Here is a 16000-nt window from a genome sequence, read left to right as displayed (position 1 = left end):
GTAAAGTTAATCAAAGCCCTTAAATCCTGCAATGAACAGGCTCCCTTATCTAGGAGGGCAGACCTGGAATTCTGGTGAAAATGAATAGAAACTTTCTAAGACCGAAATGCTCCCCAGGTGAAAGGAGAAAACGTATTTGCATTCAGCCTGCTACCGTTACTCCAGGACGACACCAGCTGGTGATTGTTTCTGGCTAACAGATTGCAGCTACTAGGATTCCTCCATCAATTATTAAAATAATAAAAGTAATGTTTTCAAAAAAGCTTTCCTCTGCTTCCTCCGCCCGTCTAGCAGTCAGCGTAACACTTAGCTGTCTGTGAGGCAGCTTTGCTCTCCCAGTTTTATGTCTTTGCGAGCTTTACTGTGATTATTCCCTTGCCTGATGCTTCCTCTACCTTCGGTTTATTTTGTTTTCCTCCTCTGCTCCTCTCAATTACTCTCAAACCTTTTACCGGCATGGCATGCCCGCCCTGCCCCCCTCCAGGATGCAAACTTTTGATTAGAACAGTACTCTTTTAATCAAGTTCAATTGGGAGATAAAACTGCATCTCATCTTCCTTCCTTTCCCATTGGTGCGAGAAACTGCCATCGAGAATGGTGAGGGCACCCTGGAGAGATGGGTCATCCCAACTGTCCCAGAGAATAATGTTGGATCCCCTGCATTTGCACACAGTGATACAGAGACGTGCACACCCTTAGAAACAGATGGTAGACAAAATAGCTTACATCTCTGATTGGCGATATGAATCTCTCTTTCAAAAAGGAGTCCGGGCTGGAAAGACAGCTCCATGGTTAAGAGGACTGGCTGTTCTTCCAGAACTGGGTTCGATTTCAAGCACTGCATGATATTTACAAGAGTCTACAACGCCAGTCCCAGGCAATCCAGCACTTCCTCTGCCCTCTTCAGGCACTGCAGACACAGCGATGCACAGACATATGTCCGTACACATACGATTCCTAAGATGAAATGAAGAAGAAAAAGTGTTCTTGTCCACTGAAACGGTGTCTTTCTTGATTCTGTAAACAAGCCCTGCCCCCAAGTCCCTTGGTTAAGCAGTTTGCAAGTAACACCACCTTCCTCCTTAGGACGTTATCGGAAGCATCTGTAGAGTCAGCAGCGTCCACGGGATAATTATGATCTGTAATAAATGTACTCCGGTTCCCTTCATCATTGTGACTTTGAGGTAACTGTGTCTCAGCATATTGCATTTCAAAATTCCTATTTATATGAATGGCTGATTTTTTTTCTTTATTGTGTAACCTTCTTCACCCACCATAGATAGCAGCCTGTCAGAGAAACATGGAAACTGCTATCTGTATGCATAATGTGTGTTCATTAACTCAGTATAATGTAAGTAAATGTACTAGTGTTTTCACAGTAGACGCGCAGTTATTTCTTCAACAAGGATTTGTTGAGCATTTACCGTATCGCTCTGCAGGTTTGAGCTACGCCATTAACCGAGACCAATCAAAACAGGCCTTCATGATCCTTGCATACCCACGGAGATGGTAAGTGATGGAGAAATAGAATTAATTAATCCATTGAATCCAAAAATAGATCCTGAGATGCATATATAAGGTGTAGAATGCCAGGTACATTTAGGTATTTGGCTTACATTGGGAAGCAATGGGGGTGATGATGTTTGCCCTCGGGAATTTAAACGCCATCAAAACTAAACCAGTACAGAAGAAATTAGAAGAGACCTGGAGAATGGTCATATTAAAGCTGGTGGGGTATTATAAAAGTTTAATTCTGAGGTGGGAGAGGAGGGAGACACGGAAGCATGAGGACTATGCTTAAGTAGTCAGTTGGACTATTTTATTTTGTTGGAATAGATTATAAGCGGTCCAATGTAGAAACAGGAAAGCTAGTTACGTGACCATTCCAGTAGCCATAAGAGAGAAGACAATGGCTCCGGCTGAGACAGGAAAGTAACAGAAGAGATAGTGGGAAGAGGCCAGATGCTTTGTATTTTTAAGATGGACGAGTGCATGTTCCATGATGAACTGAAGTTTGGGTAAGAAAGAAAAGGAAGAGCTGAGAATGCCAGCAAGACTCGGATTGAGCAACTGAGAGATGCGGTGCCGAGTTACCAACCAGTATCACTGCAAGTGCTGGAGGATAAACACTGAAGATGATGGCGAGCGGCAGTCACGTGGACAGAGGACGAAGTAGAGCATTGGTCCCCGCAGCCAATGCCAGAAGCAGACGCCCAGAACCAGGGCCCACTGCGCAGAGCAGTAAGTATGACGCTCTGTAGTCAGAAAGAACTTGGGAGGCATTAGGTAGAGAAGGACCTTAGACGGGGAGATTGAGGGCAGATGGCTAGAAATGTGGCTGTCGATGTGAAATAGCCAGTGAGGGATAAGTGGCAGTGTAGCTGGTGGGCTCTGGGAATAATGGAAAGGCTTGAAAAGAAAGTGGGGGACCCCGTCAAGAAACCCGTGTAGCTGTCCAAGAAACCAACAATGGAGGCTTCGACTAGGGAGGCAGAAGTGTAGGAAATAATTTACCACGTCATGAGTCTGCAGACCTGGAGTGGAAAGGTGTGGATGGCCTCATTTTCCAACAACAGAACAGAAATTTCCTGTAGAATGACGCTGTCTCAGGGAAATGGAAGCTATTGGATGTTACCTGAGCAGGAATGCTTTTGTGTACAGCCAAAGACATAGCCTTCCCTCACCCCTTCGGCTTTCACCCAAATCTAAGCTAGGGGTCCTGTGGCATCTCTCCACTGGCTGAGGAAGTCATGGTTTATGGAAGTTTCTGTTTTCTATAGCGATCTCAAGTCCCACCTGGACTGGGGCGCAGTCCTTGTTAATGTCCACCGGCCTTCCATGCTGAGCTGGGGTTGACCGCCATCTTTTCCTGCGCTCCAATGGTCTTTTCAGGGCTTCACTAGGAGCTAACCCAGTGATTTCTCCACCAGCAGATGCGGCCCTCTTTACCGAGCAAACATTTGTTTTTAACTTTAGAACTCATAAAAACATTTGCTGTACTCCTTATTGACAGGCAACTAAAATGCGTTTAGTGCAGCCGTAACCTTTAGCGTGTTTTCCTTAGAATACGTTGCCACAGATAGAAAGAGCATACATCATTAAATGTGAATAAAGCCAATACAACTTCCTCGCCAACTGTACTAATCTAAACTTCAATGCATGCGTGATTATTTCCCACCACATCTTGAACTTTTCTTGAAAAACACAAGGGACGCTTCAAAAATGTAGTGGGTGTGTGGTGGGGGAGGGGCACACTGATCTTCTCTGTATCTCTCTGATGTCAGTATATTTTGAAATAGTCTCTTTAGGTGGTAAGGAAACAGAAGAGGACACTAACTCAGGAAAAGGGGAAATCAGCCAGAGGGGGAAGAGAGCAGAGATGAAGGACTGAGTGCTACAAATAAGAATAGAGGCCGGCGGGTATGTCTGAAGGTTCCACAGTGAATCCTACCACACCGTACACTAACTGCAATGGCTAATCCAAAAAGCATAAAACCATCATTGTGGGACAGCCAGCCAGTGGAGAAATCAAATAAATCACTGGACCCAGGGTGTGGAGGTCATGTTTGAATTCTACATTAAAGACAAAAGTGTATTAGTTCTCACATCAGGTAGCAAATAGCAGGGGCCTCTCCATAAGCGTTTGTTGACAGAATCTGTGACATACCAGAAAAGCTATTGGCAGGGTCTAAAGGACAAAAGAGGCTTCAAATAAAAAGAATAATAGAAGTTTTCCGGGGGTGGAGTCAGTAAGATTTAGTAGCCAGGAGCGAAGGGAGTGGGCAGGGGGCAGGAGGGGACTGAAAATGTCTTAACAGGCTCTGTCTTGGAAAGTGTCTTGGTCGCCGCTATCATTAATAGGGACAGCAGAGCACGGATAGGATTAGGTGCAAAAAGACTCAGTATGGGTAATTATTAGTTCTCTTAGCAAATTAAAATGTTTGCGTTTCCCAAATGGGTTTGAACTTCAAAACGTTTACATTTCGTCTTAACAAAGCAAGCCTTCGAAGTACTCTTCCACTTTCCTGCCGAAGAGAGATACACTTAGTTTAATTATAAACTTGGGAAGGGAAGCCTAGATGGAAGCACGTTTTGTGAAGACTGTTTTCTCTCTCCTAATGTTTCATATGACACAGTGCTCCTTGTTCATACTTTGGCCACACATCTCACTTGTCGCTGCCTCTCTCTACTCAGGTATATACTCCCAACATATGTGGGGATGTATATTTTCAATCACGAGAAATCAAATATCTAAAGTGGTTTTTTAGGGATATCTGGGGCGATTGGTCTTTGCTCCATTAGCACAGCAGTTTTCCAATACCACAGAAAGCGGATGGTCTTCAAGCCCCCCAAGGGCAGACATTAAGTAGAACTTACCTTGTTACAGCTGCAGCACTCTGCATAATGCTTTGCACCTAGTAGGCCTCTGAGTAAACATCCCTCCTGTAATGTGCCAAGAAGCCCTGGGGGAGGCGACTGGGCGGATAAAGTGCTCACCCTGCAAACCCGAGGGCCTAAGTTGGATCCCTGGTCCCATGTAAAATCTGGCATGCTCTTATAAGCACCTGAAGAAAAGTGGGGAAACTGGAAGATTCATAGAGCTCTTCTCTCAGCAATTGGTGAGCTCTAGAGTGAATGAGAGTCTAAAAAAATGTTTTTAAAAAGATGAAGATGGACAAAAGAAGGTACCACCAATAGCAAGATCTGACCAACACATGAACACATGCAGAAATACACACACACACACGCACATGCACACACACATGCACATGCATGTACACATATACACAAACACTCAAATGCACACATGCACACACATATACACATACACACATACATACACACAAATACACATACACTCAAATACACACACTCACACATGCACACACACATACACACAAATATGTACATGCACACATGCACTTGCACACATACACACACATGCACCCAAATCAATAAAAATAAAGAAGGTAGAAAAAGAAAAAAGATTGTAAAAGAAGCAAATATCTATTCCTCCTCTTAACTCACCAAGTGAGCTTCACAAGCTCCCTGACTTGGGGTGCCACGCTTCCAGACCCGAGAGCACTCACACTTTATCTAAGGGGAAGTGAGTATGGACTCCCGTGGTAAATCATTCAGCGTGTTCTCACTCCTGATAACAGGCTTTTCAGTGTGACCTTCCCCTACCATTTAAGCTGATGCTCCCAGGGAAATGTCTGATAAATTATACCACACAAAAGCAAATTCCTATTGTGCATGTGTGTGTGTGTGTGTGTGTGTGTGCCTTCCTTACAAGTATGTTACTTATCTGACAAAATTCATTCTAAATGTTTAAAGCAAACAAACAAGCGAGTCAACAATTCAGTGTAACTAAACCTGCCCACAGAAACCCAAATACAGCTCAGCAGTGAGTTCGCACCCATTGTCATCCATTTAATTAATATAAGTATTTGTTTTTAAAGTCATGCTGTGAGAGTCATGGTTTTTATTAATTAATCCATAATCGCGCTCCACACAGCCGAGTTCATTGTACTTTTTCTGCACAGAATGTCATTTCAGAGCACTTGCTCTCTTGTCTCATCCTCCGTGGACTGTAGAAGTCTACCGTGTATTCTGTCCTGTGAATTGCCTGTAAGCAGTTAGTGTCAGCTCTCGGAACTGTTGTTAGTTAAATGTTGCTCTTGTGCTTCTATAAGGCAGTGACACATCCTTTAAGCTTCTAAGACTAAGGTGCTGTCCTGATGTAGTAGATGTGAAAATATCTCATTCCTCTGAGAAAAAAGGAAACTGAAACATCTGTTGTTGGGGACTTTGTTGTGAGGTATTCTATTTGCTAAATACCGGAATGTCAGAGAGGAAGAGATGCTCGTATGTTCACAGGGTGGCCACATACCCAAATCAACAAGCCACAGGCAGAGAAGACAGTGATGGCAGCCAGGTTAGAACCTAGAGGCCACACACACACACACACACACACACACTCACACACACTCACACACACTCACACACACTCTCAAACACATACACACACATACTCACACATATACATTCATATACACACACAAGCACACATAGTCACACACATACCACATAGACATACACAAACACACACATACTTTCACACACATACACACACATACTCACATACACACATACATTCATATACACATACAAGCACACACAGTCACACACACATGCACACATACATACAAGTACACTCACACACACTCTCACACACATATACACACATACTCACATACACATATACATTCACATACACACACAAGCATGCACAATCACATATACATACCACACAGACACACACACACTCACACACACCACACTGTCAAACACTGCACAGACACATCCAGACACAGACACACATCACACACACTCATACACACACACTCACATGCTCACATACACATACACATATACACACATTCATATACACTCACATACACACATGCACACACAGACACTTCCAGAAACACATCTCACACACACAGAAAGAGAGAGAGAAAGAGAGAGGGGGAGGGAGGGGGAATAGGAGGGAGAGGGAGAGGGAGAGGGAGAGGGAGAGGGAGAGGGAGAGGGAGAGGGAGAGGGAGAGGGAGAGGGAGAGGGAGAGAGGGAGAGGGAGAGGGAGAGGGAGAGGGAGAGGGAGAGGGAGAGGGAGAGGGAGAGGGAGAGGGAGAGGGAGAGGGAGAGGGAGAGAGTTTACAAACCTTCCATGAGGCAAACTGTTTTGTCCACGTGATGACTTTGCCTTCTCTTCCACACTCAGCTGAAACACCCCTTCTATAAAGGGTCTGGACCTGTAGTCCACAGAATTCACCATCTCCTCCAACTTGCAGGTTACTAGAGGCGTGTAATGCAATTACCATAGTGTACATTTAAACTATCTCATGGTGGAATATTCTTCTTACATTTTTATCACATGTGTTTATTTCTGAATGTCTGTGGGTGGGCTTAAGTATGTCATAGTATACAAGTGGAGTGTGTCACAGGATAAATGTAGGTTGTATCATGGCACACATGTGGGTTGTGTCACAGTATATATGTGGGGTGTCACAGCACACATGTGGAGTGTGTTATAGTACACATGTGGGGTATGTCACAGTATACATGTGGGATACATGTGGGGTGTATCACAGTGTATATATGGGGTATATTACAGCACACGTGTGGTATGTTACAGTACATATGTGGGGTGTATCACAGCACACATGTGGAATGTGTCACAGTACACGTGTGGGGTGTGTTATAGTACACAAATGGAGTGTGTCACAGCACACATGTAGAAGTTGGAGGCCATTTGGTACTCTCCTTTGAGCATGTGGATTCTGGTATGGACCGTTCTTGATTATTGATATGCATATGCGTGTTGGTCCAGTTGAGGAAGGCAGAATCCAGGCCGACTCCAGTGACCATTACCCTTCTCTGTCCCTTCCTATGGAGTGTCCACAAAAGGAACTGTGAGGGGTGTCATCCACATTCAGGTGTCATGGTATGACCCGACATAATCAGATGAGACTTTCCAGATGGATTCAGAGGGGAAATGTGGTGAGATGCATTTCTGCTGACCTTGAAGTGGAAGCTGGAAGCGGCCTATTGTGGGAGCTTCAAGGCAAGGAGCTGAGGGCAGCATTTGGGAGCTGGCAGCCATCCTCACCAGAAACCGGGAAGAAAATGGGTCCAATCGCCCACCTCAGGAAACCAAATTCTTCCCAAACCTGAATGATTTTGGAAGCAAATTCTTCCTCAGCACCTTCACATGGGAAATCGGTCAAAATGAGGTCTTGATTTTAGTCTTAAGAGACCAGACCTAAGTGGAAAGCCCAGCCCTTCCACATCGGGACGAACTTGTCCCCTGTACGACTGCGAATCCATAAATAGCTTTTAAAGATGGGTTCCAGGGGCCCAAACACAAGGACACAATGAGGCAGGTTGGAGACATGTTGGAGCCACCGCCGTCTCCGTGACGGGTGATAACCAGCGAGAGCTCGCCCTCCAGAAGAACATGAAGGAGCAGAGCGACTTGGTTAAGGGAAAGCGCCCTGGAAGGATGGGTTTTCTGTTTCTGCCAGAGAGCAGAGTGCCCCTTCATCTCTACCCCCAGGGACTCAAAGACCATGCATCGGAAGCAGAAAAAGGCAAACCAGGAGGAACCCAATTAGCTTTGTGGCTTCGTGCCCAACCCTCTTGCCCTACACCTTTGTGCCTGGCCCTGTAGCGCTCACAGCTCTCCTACAGCATTCCTTCGCCCTGAGTCTGCAGCGGGTTCCTTCTGTGCTTTCTCTCCCTCAGGTAGCCTCTCTCCCTCTGGGCCACTCCCGGGGGTTCAGGGGGTTACTCCTTCCCAGTGTTTTTTATTCCTGTGGGGCGCACCCCAAAGTATTAAAAGTAGCTTTGTAATTAAAAGAAACAGATTCCTCTGACGGTAATTTGTTATATTTCAATAGAATAGAGTAGCACCTTGTGCCTAATAAAATAATCGGTGAATTGAGGTCTCATTTGAATTAGTAAAGGGGAGGATGAAAGGAAAGAAGGGAGGGGGGAGGGACAGGAAGGGGAGGGGCTGAGGGAAGAGCAGAGAGGATGAAATGGAGGAAACACAGACAGGAGACCAGGAGATGACTGGGTGTTCCCTGCTGTGACCGGTGGGCCTTTTTGAGCTGAAGGAGTGAAGTAGACACAGGACGCTGGCTTAAATTAGTTTCTTTCTGATCGCGTTTCCTAACCTGCATCCCATCCTTCATCCCTAATCTTCCATGACCCCTTTGTCATCCCTACCTTGACTCCACTTGTCTGTGAGAAAAGAAAAACATGCCCTTAACAACTGTCAGCTGGTAGCTGGCTTCCAGGCTGCCAGCGAGGCCACAATGGTGTCCTAATGAATATAAACCACTTCACACTGTATTAGCATCAGCTGGGGACTCTCCACGGTTACACACGAGACAGAGACAAGACTACCTCATGCACATGGCCAGAAGCAGAACAGAAACATAGACAGAGATCAAAACAGAGGCACCACCAAACTATGGAGTGAGAATCACAGCCCTACTCCCACCCCCGTGAACGGCTCCACTTACAAATCAGTTCCCCATTTCTCCTGACCCTTAAATTAGATCCCATATCCGTGGAGATCTTCAGACACTCAGGGAATCCCAATCCAAACCCTGCTTATTCGAATTCTTCCAGAAATAACTTGTCACCTTCCGATCTTATCCTATGACCTTTCCTAACATCTTCTCAAGGCAAGCCATAGTTCCACCTCTGTTGTGAAGTATTCTTAAGAGAACAACCAGAAATAAACTGATCTTCCTCTCAGCGTGTTTCTGGTGGCCCCTGCCTTGGTTGGCCTCTGCAGGGCTGTGGGTGTCTTATATTCATTCATCTTATATTTAACACCATGAATGTTTGACGACTCGTTCTTAAGATGTGTCAGTCAAAATATCTGACTCCAAGGGTTTGCATCAAGTAGTCAAGTGCCCTTGTCTCCAGCGAGAGCCCTTGAGCCTTGTCTTGAGCAGGCTTTGCTCGGCGGTGACCCGGTGACAAGTCAGAGTGCTGCCGATCTGGTCATACATCACTGTATAATTTTAGATTTTCTTACTCTTCCCTCTACCCAATCCAGCTCTCCATTTCTACCCCCAAAGTTCCAAGGCACAAGTCTCGTTTGGACGCTGCCTGGCCCATCTCCGTGCATTGTAGGATGGACAGGAACCGAAATTCCTTGAGTAAATAGACATTGGACCAAATAAAGTATGTAATTTGGGATCGAGGCCAAGGCTGGAGTGCAATGGCTGTTGGTTTTATTTAAAAGGAACACTTAAAATGTACCTATGGGTTTTACTGAGAACAAAGGCATGGTAGAATCAAGTGAATGAAAGCGTTGTGGTCGGTAAGATACATGGTTGAGGCAGACTTGGATGTGATTGACACTTCAAGGTTTGTTCCAGAAAAACATAGAGGGAAGAACCTGGTAGGGATTGAAGACAATGAGTCTTTGGGTGTCGATCACTCTAAACCAGCAAACCTGAAAAACAGTAAATGCTCTTGGGAATGCTAAAACAACTGCTAGCCTCCAGCCCACATCCCAGGCTTACTAAAAAAGAATCTGGTACACAGGAAACAACGTTTTAAGCAGTCCCCGTGATTTCACTGTTAAGCCAGAGTTGAGGATCACTGCTCAGAGACGTCTGGCCTCCTTCTCCACCCCACTGCTGTTTGCCTCTTGGTTTGTATAGAAGGTCCAAGCACGCAGGCAGATCCTGATAGCCAAGCTGGCTGGTAAGTACTTAGGGGGTCAATGCGATAACCTTCATGCTAGCTGATAGCACTGCGTTTTGGGTGGGTCTTTTGGGGTTGGATGTGCATTTCTATTTCTCCGTGACGCCCATACCCCTTTTTAAATCAAGTTACAACGCTACAGCGTGTATTCACTTCCTCGTGGAAATTCATACTCAGAGAGCACACACTGGGTTTGCATTAGTACCTAGTCTATGGCTGATTCTCAATAGAAAGAAGCCTTTATACAACAGAACATCACCTGATTTCTAAATGGCTCGGTCTCATTTTTCCACACCCCACCTCACCCAGCACCACACTGAAGGCTGGGTAACTTGTGCAGTTCTATAATGATTTGAACTCTGCAATCACACAATCCTCCCTTTACTCCTCCTAAAGGTTCTTACAGTTCCATCCCCACCCATTCCTCCTTCCACCAATGTCCGCTGCCTCTCTGTCAGTGCAACGAATGAGCACCCCCATGTGGTCTCGGGTCAAGCTGAATCCAAGTCCCTGCAAAAATCAACATAATGGACAACGTTTGTATCTTATCTTTAAAACTTCAGGCTAGTGCTTTAACTTTTTCCGTAAAATATTCCATAATAGTTTCACGCGCTTTAAGATGTTTTTGCTCACACTGTTTGTATTAAAATGATACTGCAAGCACCTGTGTTTATCTCCTGGTTTTTGCAGGATCCTGCATGTGCTACCATTCTGATTTCTACTAGCCTGCTTCAGAAGGAGACTCTCCGAAGTCGCACTATACATGTACACGAAAATGTTTCTAGCATTTTCTAAATTCTTCTAAAATCTAGCCTAAGACACAGAATATTCCTGTACCCATGAAGCTCCCTGCCCAGTCCCTCTGAGCCTCCCTTCCAGCTCTTCAGAGCTTGAGTTTGCACTTATATTCTCTGCTTTTGCTCACTCACCTGCTTCCAGAGCCAGGGACTGAACCCAGGCCTTGACTGAAGCTATGCAGTCAGAGATTCTGTTTATTTCTTTTCTTGCTGCCTTACTTTTCTATTGCGGCAGAGCAGGGTCCATGGGCTCCAATGGGGGCTTCATGGGCGGGGTAGGGGGAGGGTCTTCACAGCCGGGCTTCACAGAGGGGGCTCCAAAAAGTCTGGGTATGTGCTATGTCACTGAGCTAGACCTAGCCCAGGTTTTTAGCTTTCCTGCTTTCTTTGTCATTTTTAAAAGTGTTTCTGCCTTTCAACAATGTATCTCTTCTTTAATCTTCTTGGGTTTGTTGGAGAGGACTCAGCGGAAACACTTCTAACTGATTCCCTGGGCTTGGCCTTTCACCGGAGCATGGTTTTCTGAGATTCAAACGTGGGGGCATTTGTAGCTACTGTTCATTTATTTTCTTTGGAGTCTTATTATTCCTTTCAAACATCTTCTCAAACCTGAATTTATCTTTTCTTCCCAGAGGACAGAGACAATAAGAAAGCTAAGAAACGAAAGTAAGGAGCCATTCTCATGTATCAACTCACGGTATATACATTCCTTAGATCTTAAACAATTAGCACTGGACAGCTCTTTGAGAAAAAGATAGCTACATTAACCCTGCCACGTGTATTTCTTTCAGGTCTTTAGAATGTTACCCTTGCTGTCTTTCATTTCCACACAATGTGATTTTGTAAAGACATCCCCAAAATGACCCAGAACCAATAATAATTTAGTTTCTAAAATAAAAGATAGTATTCCAGGGCGGTGTTCAGACTTTCCCATGTTGTCTGTTGAAATGTTTTATCACCAACTTTAGTTCCCAATGTTCTACTATGGGGAGAAAAACTTACCTGCAGAAAGAACTTTACACAAAACTATGGATTATAAGAGAAAATACAAGCAAAGGAAAAACCAGACCATGAAAACGGGATGCAGCATTTGATGAGGGGAACATGCGCTGTTCCACAGATATCTAGTGAGCACACTGGAAACATAAGGCATTGCTGACTAGGCTGTAAGCCGGGTGCACAGTGAGTAGCATAGAATACCCACAAAGGAAGAGCTCACACACTTCTTGCTACAGAAAACTGGCTTCCAGGCGAGGCATGGCATTTTCCAAACTTTCTGTGATTACCCACATGAGGTGGGTACGAGATTAGGCCCACTAACATTTCACTGAGGGACCGGATGAAGCCGATACAGGCTGCCTAAACCCAAGTTGTCCAAACCCCTGCCAGTGTCTACAAGCTTCACTTGGTTCCTTTGTTTCTAGCAGGAGAAGTTCACTGAACATCCACCTACTCATGGGGCTATGAGACAAGATAGTGGGTGATTTGGGACCCAGAAGAACAGCAGATTGCAGAAGCAAAAATTAAAAAGATAACAACTTCAAACCAGAAAGTCAGAGAAGGCTTTAGGACAAAGGGAGCATCCAGGCTTTGGAAGACTAAGAGGGCTCCGACCCACAAGTAGAATGGACAACATGAAAGCAGTTAAAAGCAGAGAAGTGCACAGGTGCAGAGTTAAGAAGAGGACTTAAAGGACTCTGGAACAGGACCCAGCCACATGTTCTGATATAATAAATAAATTGCAAGCCCATACACACATACATACATACGCATGCACTCACACATGCACACTGCCTATTTAACAATTTGGTTGGAATTGCAGGTAAGGCACTGTCATCCTGTATACCCTACTTATATTGTTTGGAAATGCAAGCAATATTAGGATGCTGTTGTCCCCTTTCTCCAAAACTCCTACATATCAGTCAGCTCCATACATTTCCACAACCCCAACCTGAACCTACTTCCATTGCCCTCTCCTATGCACTGCTGGCAACAGCATCCCTAATCATTTAGACTTTTTAATCATTCAGCCAAAAAAATAGAAATAAAAAGGGAGGAGGAGAGAGGAATATCTAGAGGAACAGGGGAAGAGAAGAAATAGAAGGAGAGAAGAGAAGAAAAATGAAAGTAACGAAAAGAAGGACCCTCCCTGAAAATGATGTTAGGAAGGAAAAAAATCCACAAGCAAAGCGTCAGAGCCGCATTTTTCTCTACACCAGTCTCCAAACTGCATTTCCATTCCAGCCATACCAGCTGGAACACCGAGACAAGGCAAAGGATCAGGCTCTCAGGGTCCACAGAGCACTGGATTACACGCACACACGTTGCTATTTGTGCGGTCATCTGACTTCAGCTTCTAAATCCCCAACAAGTAGCCTCTACTTTCTTTCTGGATGTGTTTGTTTTGAAGGTTTATTTTATGTGTATCTGTGTGTGCCTGCATGTCTGTCTGTGCACCTTGTGAGTACAGGTGCCCATGGAAGCCAGAAGAGTGCACTAGATACCCTAAAACCAGAATACAGGTGGTCATGAGCCCACAGTGTGAGTGCAGGGGATTGAATGCACGGTGTGTAAGGGCAACAGATGCTCAGCCATGTCTCCTACCCTAATCCATAATCCCACCACTCCATTTCCAGTAACCTCTACTGCCCGTTAATTTCTGCCACATGCATTACTTCCTGTTGATTTTTCCCTTGGGTAAAATAGTCGGGCAGGCTATGTTTTGAATATTCATGGTTCAACCTGTGCAATGAAAACGTAGAACAAGTAAAACAGCTGTCAACAACTCTGCAAATTCTATCTCTTGGATTAAGACCATAGGATGCACCTGCGGATGGATGTGATTATATCTTTTTTTTTCCCTTTGCACATACCCATTAAGCAAAGAGATATTGTAGTCATTGATAGCTACAGAGTCTGTTAATAACCACCGGCTCAGGTGCATGCAAGGAAAAGATGGTTAAGCACAACCTGCTGCTACCGCCAGGAACCAACCCCCGAGCCTCTCCCAGACAATCGTTTACTCTTACAAATACACAAGACAAGAAAGTCGGTGCAGAACTAATGTAAAACCCAGGGGGCAGAAAGTAATAGGGAACTCAAGTACTTAAGCCTCCTGGATCTCTGGAGAAAATCACTTCTAAGCAATTATAGTACATTTTGTTAGTATCGTCTCTTCCACAGCCAAGAAACAGATTTTTATTTTACTAATAAGCAAAAGAGAAACCAGAAATAGTAAAATTAAAAGAGCAAAACTTGCATTATATGTGTGGGTTAAATCACAGACATTTTTGTCCTTCCTAAAATCACTTACCAAACAGTCAATACAACTATCTGGAAGTAAATAATTTCTAAATTTAAGAGTTTTCCAGGGGCTGGGGATTTAGCTCAGTGGTAGAGCGCTTGCCTAGGAAGCGCAAGGCCCTGGGTTCAGTTCCCAGCTCCAAAAAAAAAAAAAAAAAAAAGGAAGAAAAAAAAAGGGTCTTCCATAATATGAACTATTAGCTTCCATAAAAGCTTTATCATTACTGCTACCACTAGTGTATCTGATTTGGTTTGGTTTGGTGTGGAAAAATACCTTACTGAGTACAGTTCTGGGAGCAGTGGTTGTGAGTAACTACTGCACTGTGTGCACTGCAACACTGTAACTACTACAATGTATGCATTCAACACTGTAACTACTGCAATGTATGCATTCAACACTGTAACTACTGCACTGTGTGCACTGCAACACTGTAACTACTACAATGTATGCATTCAACACTGTAACTACTACAATGTATACATTCAACATTGTAACTATTGCAATGTATGCATTCAACACTGTAACTACTACAATGTATGCATTCAACACTGTAACTACTGCAATGTATGCATTCAACACTGTAACTACTGCACTGTGTGCACTGCAACACTGTAACTACTACAAGGTATGCATTCAACACTGTAACTACTACAATGTATACATTCAACATTGTAACTATTGCAATGTATGCATTCAACACTGTAACTACTACAATGTTTGCATTCAACACTGTAACTACTGCACTGGGTAATACCAAAGATACCTTGGGATTTAGGTATCACCAATTAACGGATCTATTTTAGGGGGGATAAGGAGGGAGAGACTGAGAGCATTTATGTTCGCTGACCTGAGGAAAGTGACTTAACTCATTACAAGAGAAGTCAATGGCCTCTTGATGGAAACTAACTGTTAAGCAACTTATCACCTAATCCATAAATAAATATTCTCTTCGGAGAGGAGCTGGGTTATGTGCTATTTGGATTCATGCATGATAGCTATAGGAATTTAAAATTATAAAAGATATAAAGGAACAATGGTGCTTTGGTTTTCCTTTTAAGACTTTGTGCAAAAGAATGAGCATAACTGGGTTCCAGTGTTCACCTTGAGTTCTCAATCAGGCTCAAGACAAGAACTTCCTAGCGTATGTGCCTTCAGCACCAGTTCATGGAAACAGGCTCTGCCTCTGGTAATGACAAGTGATCTTGGATGAGGGAATAAACATGGTTGCTTCTAAGAGAGGAAGACCGCCCTCCTCTCTTGTGGGGAGTGAGGAGTTAAAGAACCTGTACCCTAGTTGGTCTTCCCCTCACCTCTGTGGGTGTGTTCCAAATCTTTTCACTTTCTTGGTGAAGTGTGAAAAGCTTGAAGAATAATCTGCATAATGCTGGAAGATATTCGAAGACACAGGAACATTCCTCCAGCGTGTGCTCATTTACTTGCTTTTGGCTTATTTGGGGTTGAAACAAAGAAGACTGGTGAAATGTTTTCATTCTATTTAAAGGGAAACAAGAAGCATTTACCAGTTCCTCTCCTCATTCAGAAAACAAGCTCAGTTTTAATATTTAATTCTAATTAATCAATATCACCAGGGACTGGGACAATG

This window comes from Rattus norvegicus, chromosome 15 (genome assembly GCF_036323735.1).
Source record: "Rattus norvegicus strain BN/NHsdMcwi chromosome 15, GRCr8, whole genome shotgun sequence".
Lineage (NCBI taxonomy): Eukaryota > Metazoa > Chordata > Mammalia > Rodentia > Muridae > Rattus > Rattus norvegicus.
This window is presented reverse-complemented; position numbering follows the sequence as displayed.